Below are 6,952 nucleotides of genomic sequence, written 5' to 3'. Positions count from 1 at the left end.
ACAGGTTAGGGGGTGGGGGTGAGGCTCAGGATTGGCTCCCTCCAGGCATATGGGACGTACGTGAAGGGGGGCAGAGGAAGTCCAGGGGTGCCTCTAGAGGAACCCTGCAGCTCTTCCTCCTCCCTGGGAAGCCGTGCAGAGTCGGGGGAACCATCATCCTTGGTGAGAAGTCCTTCCCCATAGGAGGGTCCACCGTTTCCCAGCAAATTCTCAAAGGGGGAGAAGGGCCCATACAAAGGGACTGGGGGGGGGGCAGGGATCCCATCCATGGATCCTCTGGGGTGGGAGGTGTCCAAGGAAGAGATCCATGGGTCAGGAAGCCAGCTACCCATCAAAGGCTGAGGAGCATCAGGTTGAAGAACATGACCTTAAACCAGTGTTTCTCCATCTGGCCAACTTTCAGAATTCCCCAGCCAGCAAAGGTTTAAGGCAGTGGTTCCCAAACTTTAAGCTCTGCTGGCTGGAGAATTCTGGGAGTTGAAGTCCACAAGTCTTAAAGTTGCCAAGTTTGGGAATCACTGGTTTAAGGTTAGGCTTCCAGTCCCAAACCGCATACAAGAACTACGTTTCCCAAACTCAACCAGACCTCAAGGCACCACACGAGGCTGCAGATCTCTGCTCCAAGCCCAGGAGAAGACATGGTCCTGTCCTCCTGGTGGAGCAGAGTGGGGCCCCTTTTGGAAAGCACAGCTGGCCCCTCCCCCTCCCCTGGCCAAAAGGCATCCGCTCTGCCTCAAAGACCCACATTTCCCCCCTTGACTAGAAACAGCCGATCCCACAGCAGGCAGTTGAGGGCACTTTTCCCACGTCCATCCTCACCATTCCTGCGCCCTGGAAGGCAGCCTGAAGCCCAGGCGTTCCCCTGACAGACGCAGCGAGCCCACTTCTACACCCACCCCTTGGCAAGGCACTCTAGACAGGCTCAGGCACTGTGTGCCATGCGTAGGGCTGGGCAAGGGGGGCCGGGCGGAGAGGTCAGCATTGCTGCAGAAGCAAACCCTCTAAGGCAGCTTCTCTTCTTCCAAAGGGAAACGTCTCTACTCAACGTTATTCCTTGAAGCAGAAGAGGGGCTGTCCGCTTAATTTCCCATCAGGTGGATGGATTTGGACAACGGACCAGCTTTTCTGCAGGGGGAGTGAAATCAAACTTCATTTAAGAAGTAGGACGTCACCCTCAATGGAACCAGAGGGAGGGGGATTCCTGAAAGACCTGGGATTTTTGAACAGAGGACAATTGATTTGATTTGATTTAATAAATTTATAGGCTGCCCAATCCCGAAGGACTCCGGGCAGCTTACAGAAAATAAAATTTAAAAAGTGAAGAGTTAAAAAAAACGGAGGAAAACAAATTAAAAAACCACATCATGCACCCAGTCTAATCGGGAATGGACCTCGGTCAAGAGGTCAACAGCCCCAGGCCTGCCGGAATAGCCAGGTTTTGACAGCCTTTCGGAAGGCCATGAGAGTGGGTAGGGTCTGGATCTCTGGGGGTAGCTCATTCCATAGGGTCGGGGCGGCTACAGAGAAGGCCCTCCCCCGGGGAGCCGCCAGCCGACATTGTCTGGTTGACGGCACCTGGAGAAGGCCCACCCTGTGCGATCTTATCGGCCGTTGGAAGATATGCGGCAGAAGACGGTCTCGCAGATATCCGGGTCCTAGGCCATGTAGGGCTTTAAAGGTAATAACCAGCACCTTGAATCGTGCTCGGAGACCGATAGGGAGCCAGTGCAGCTCACGAAGGATAGGTGTAGTGTGGGTGTATCTTGGTACACCCAGTATCGCTCACGTGGCTGCATTCTGGACTAATTGTAGTCTCCGAACACTCTTCAGGGGCAGCCCCATGTGGAGCGCATTACAGTAGTCAAGTCTTGAGGTGACGAGGGCGTGAGTGACCTTTTGAAGTGCCTCCCGATCCAAATAGGGCCGCAACTGGTGCACCAGGGGAACCTGGGCGAAGGCCCCCCTGGTCACAGCCGACAGGTGATGTTCTAACGTCAGCTGCGGATCCAGGAGGACCCCTAAGTTGCGGACCCTCTCCGAGGGGAGCAAATTTTCTCCCCCTAGGCTTAGGGACGGACTACCTGGGCTGTCCTTAGGGGGCGACATCCACAGCCACTCGGTCTTGTCAGGATTGAGTGTGAGTTTGTTCACTCCCATCCAGACCCTAACAGCTTCCAGGCACTGGCACATCACTTCCACCGCTACGCTGAGTTGGCACGGGGCGGAAAGATACAACTGTGAGTCGTCCGTGTACTGGTGGTATTTAATCCCGTGCCGACGAATGATCTCACCCAGTGGCTTCATATAGATATTAAATAGGAGGGGGGACAAGACCGACCCCTGCGGCACCCCACAATAAAGGGGCCTAGAGGTCGACCTCTGCCCCCCAACCAACACCGACTGTGACCTGTCGGAGAGGTAAGAGGAGAACCACCGTAGAATGGTGCCTCCCACTCCCATCTCCTCCAGCCGTCGCAGAAGGATACCATGGTCGATGGTATCGAAGGCCGCTGAGAGGTCAAGGAGCACTAGGATAGAGGCATGTCCTCTATCCCTGGCCCACCAGAGATCATCGGTCAGTGCGACCAAGGCGGTTTCAGTGCAGTATCCAGGCCTGAAACCAGACTGAAAAGGTTCTAGGTAATCTGCTTCATCCAAGGTCCTTCGGAGTTGAAGGGCCACCACCTTCTCAACAGCCTTCCCTAGAAAAGGGAGGTTGGAGACCGGACGATAGTTTTTAAGAATAGCTGGGTCCAGAGAAGGCTTCTTGAGGAGGGGTCTTACCACCGCCTCCTTCAGGGGCTGCGGGAAAGATCCCTCCTGCAGAGACATGTTCGTGATCCCCTGGAGCCAGCCTCGTGTTACCTCCCTGCTGGTCGAGACCAGCCAGGAGGGACACGGGTCCAGCAAACAGGTGGAGGCACTCATGGCTCCCATGGCCTCGTCCACTTCCTCAGGGGTGACAAGCTGGAACTCATTCCAGGAAATCTGAGCAAGACCCTCCCTCGGCATCTCCGCTGGTTCTGTCCAAACGGAGTCAATGGAGACTCTGTAGAGCAGACATTCTAGAAGTTCTAAAGTCAGGGCAATTTGGATTTTAATTGGAGAATCCCTGAATGTCCACTTCCTAAAGTGTTTTAATGCAGGTATTAAACAACCTGATTTGGGCCGGAGGGGACTGAGGACACGAGGTTAAATTGACGTTTCTCAAACGTGGCAATTTTAACACTCGACTCCCCGGAGTCCCCCATACTGGCTGGGGAATTCTGGGAGTTGAAGTTCCTCCGCCTTAAACCTGCCAGGGCTGAGGACCCTGGGTTCAACAGGGGGCATCCCTCAAGTATCATTGCAACCCAAAACGGGTTCCGTCTGAAGGTCTCCCTCCCATTTTCAAAACGTAAACGAAGGTCAACTCTTGCCTTGTAGATTCTTCAAAAGACTTGGACTCTTTTGCTCAAGTTCGCTAGGAAGCAAGGCAGAAGTTAACCATGGTTAGTTAGTGGTCAACACCCCCCCCCCACAGGGAGAAGGTTAAGTGCAACAAATTTAAAGAGATTTCCCTGGAGGAGAGTTTCACAACCCCACCAACTTTAAGATGGAGACGGGGGGGACTGGCTGGGGAATTCTTGGGAGTTGAAGTCCTCCCCCCTCTTAAAGCTGGTGAAGTTGACAAACGGTGGCCCAGAAGGAGGAGAAAAACTTTGTGATTTTTGATTCGCTTTTCAAAGAAAACTTTGGTATTCAAGCAGACACAGACGGATCCTGTCCTTTTGCAGGCTCCCCCTTACTAGAAGAAACATATGACAATTCTAGGACTTTTTTCCTTTTTGGCAGTAATAGATTCACCTCTTTGGCAGGTTTTAAACTTCCTGTTAAACCTTTGAGATAGAAAAAAGACCTCCCCCACCCCCTTAAAAAACCTGAAGCATCTTTAGCGTATTTATATAGAGATATATAGATATAGATATATGTAATAAAGTATAAATTCTTGCATAGAAAATAACTTCTTTTAAAAATGGTTTCCTCTTTTTCTGAGCAGGTAAAGGACAGAGAGCTCCATAAAGCAGATTTGAGTGCATGTTGGGAATATCGGACGATTACATGATGCTGCAGTTTGAAGGACCCTAAAGGGAGAGAGAGAGAGAGAGAAGACTGACATAGAGTCAGAAGGGACCTCAGAGGTCATCTAGCCCAGACTCCTCCCCAAGCAAGAGACCCTCTTCCGTTCCACGCAAATGGCCCTCCGATCGCTACTTAAGAGCCTCCAGGGACGAAGCACGGAGGAATTGTTCTCGCAATCAGGACATTTCTCCCTCATTCTAGGTTCAGGGCCGATCCAGAACCGGGCCTCCCTCAAAATGCCAGCAAGGGAGTTGTGGGAGAGGCAGGCGTGGCTGCCAGCCCAAAAGGTTTATGGGGAGGGACACGTGGACCTGCCTGCCCAGGGGAAGAACAGGCCCTTCCCCAGCTAAGGCTGCCTCTGTGTGACCAAACCTCCGGGGAGACAATAGCCGAGACCATTTTCCAAACGGCAAAGTTTTATGCATAAAAAGTCTCCCACCTCAGGGGGGTCTTTGACAGCCCCCCCCCAGTGCAGCCACTGAGCAGCCCCAGCGGAGGCCACTTCCGTTTGTTTGGCGGAGGGGCGGGTGGGGGTCTGTGGGCGGTGGGCTGGCTGGCCAGACTGGCTCCGCCCACTCCATGCACACAGACGCACACACACGGCTGTCCTCCTGCTTTAGGCCCCTGAAGGCTAACCTGTGGCATGCGGCGCCCTCTTGTGGCCAAGCCCCAGCTCAGCTCCGCCACGCTTGTGCATGCGCTTCCAGCAGGCCAGCGGCTCTTCGGGTTCTGCCGTGAATGCGCAGAGGGGGGGCAGGGCACATGCAGAGGGGGGGCACATGCGGGGGCCACATGTCATGTGCAGGAGATGTGTGCATGCATGCGCGGGTTTACATATGCGCGGCAGCCATGCACACATTGCATTGGGGGGGGGTTGGGAGCACACGGGTGCCTCCTTGCGTTTGCATGGTTTGGGGACTCAGTCTGGAAGGGAGCTCAGAGGTCTTCTAGTCCAACCCCTGTTCAAGCCAGAGACCGAATTCCATGCCAGACAACGCATACGCTAAGCCTGGGCACAAAGCCAACTGGAGCTGACTGTTCTCGTGTGAACGTTGCAGCCTCTCAGGGTTTTCAGCCCACCCCACGCCTGCTGTTCAGTGGGGACCATCCCGGCCTTCCCCACATGCCCTGGCTGAGGAGCCCCGTGTGGCACAGATGGCGCCAGGAAGCCCTGGGATGCCCACAGCCATCTCTCTGCCGCCCTGGAAGGACTGACAGTGCACAGTGATCGGTCTCAGGAGCTTCCCCGCAAGGGGAGGAAGGGGGGCATTCAGAATCGGAGGCCTCCCACCACAAAGCCCCCTCCTCCTCCGGCCCAGGATCACACATGCCCGCTGGGGCGCCCCCAGACTGACCTGCTGGCGTGGGGTGGAGCTGCCCAGGATGTAGGAGCGGGGCAGGAGGCTCTCCCCGAGGTTGGTGCCTCCACTGCGGTAGCTGCGCGTGATGGTCAAGCTGGAGGAGGAGGAGCCGGTGGACATGGTGCTGGTGCCCACATTCGTGCCCCCGGATGACTTCTCTGCCGGCTGCCCACATGTGCCACACAACACTGTGCGAGAACGCAGGTTGTACTCGCCCGGATCTCCGCTGGCACTGCAGTGGCTCTGGAGAAGGGAGGAAGAGGGGAAGAAGGAGAGCTTGGTGCCACCCGGACCGAGACCCCACCTGGGGCTGGAGATGCTGGATTCGGATCTGGGGGCTCCTTGGTGCTCTGTGAACCTGGATGTTTCATTACCAAACTAGGTAACTTCATCAGCGCAGAAAAGCACCAAGGCCAGAGAGCTCCAAGGCCCCCACAGTTCAACCCTGAACTAAAATTATTCTCTTCTATCAGATTCCTACTTGGCCCTTTTGACCCCCCCCCCCCCGGCTTCCTCCGGAGCCCACGGTGACTTTTTAAAACACAGCCCAGCCCAGTGTCACATTTAGAATTAGAATAGAATTAGAATAAGTTTATTTATAGGCCGCCCTTTTCCCTGAGGGGACTCAGGGCGGCTAACAACTTATATGGGAGGGGATACATACAATGGCATATAACATAACATGTAATTAAAAAAATAAGCAACATTCATTCAGCATTCGGGTGGGGGTGAATTATAATCTTTACCCCCAGGCCTGACGGGATAGCCAGATCTTGAGGGCTGCGCGGAAGGTCTGGAGGGCGGTGAGGGTACGAATCTCCACGGGGAGATCGTTCCAAAGGGTCAGAGCTGCTACTGAAAAGGCTCTCCTCCGCGTAGTGGCCAGCCGGCACTGGCTGGCGGATGGCACTCGGAGGAGGCCTAATCTATGAGATCTAATGGGTCTCGAGGAGGTAATTGGCATAATTTAATTATTCCAGAAATAAAAGAGTACGCTCTACATGGGGCTGCCCTTGAAGAGTGTTCGAAGACTTCAGCTAGTCCAGAATGCAGCCGCTCGAGCGATTGTGGGTGCACCCAGGTACACCCACGGTACACCTATCCTCCGCGAGCTGCACTGGCTGCCCATTGTTCTCCGGACACGCTTCAAGGTGCTGGTTGTTACTTATAAAGCCCTACATGGCATCGGACCTGGGTACCTGAGGGATCAATTACCTCCCAAAGGCCGATTTGATCGCATAGACTAGGCCTCCTCCGGATTCCATCTGCCGGCCAATGTCGGCTGGCAACTCCTCGGGGGAGGGCCTTCTCTGTGGCTGCTCCGGCCCTCTGGAACGATCTCCCCATGGAGATCCGGACCCTTACTACCCTTCCGGCCTTCCGTAAAGCTATTAAGACCTGGCTATTCTGGCAGGCCTGGGGCTGTTGAAGTATCCAGCCCCACTTTAAGTTATAAATGTTGCTGTACT

General features: G+C 54.6%; 1 long non-coding RNA gene across 2 annotated transcripts; it reads right to left on the bottom strand.

Moving 5' to 3' along the window:
- Nucleotides 1-3,926: 3,926 nt before the first annotated feature.
- On the bottom strand, nucleotides 3,927-6,034 carry LOC148042323 (uncharacterized). Of its 2 annotated transcripts, XR_015695209.1 has the most exons (3): nucleotides 6,016-6,034; nucleotides 5,478-5,833; nucleotides 3,927-4,124 (listed from the first exon to the last, which is right to left on the bottom strand). It is a non-coding gene; the product is annotated as an uncharacterized LOC148042323 (long non-coding RNA). The 2 variants fall into 2 exon arrangements; XR_015695208.1 differs by lacking the exon at nucleotides 6,016-6,034 and having other exon boundaries at nucleotides 5,478-5,978.
- Between the last annotated feature and the right edge of the window lie 918 nt (nucleotides 6,035-6,952).

The sequence above is a fragment of the Thamnophis sirtalis genome, unplaced genomic scaffold (genome assembly GCF_051295495.1).
Source record: "Thamnophis sirtalis isolate CommonGarterSnake01/CBP01778 unplaced genomic scaffold, rThaSir2_p1.2 scaffold_18, whole genome shotgun sequence".
Lineage (NCBI taxonomy): Eukaryota > Metazoa > Chordata > Lepidosauria > Squamata > Natricidae > Thamnophis > Thamnophis sirtalis.
The sequence above is the reverse complement of the archived record's forward strand: the minus strand, read 5'-3'. Positions and strand labels throughout refer to the sequence as shown.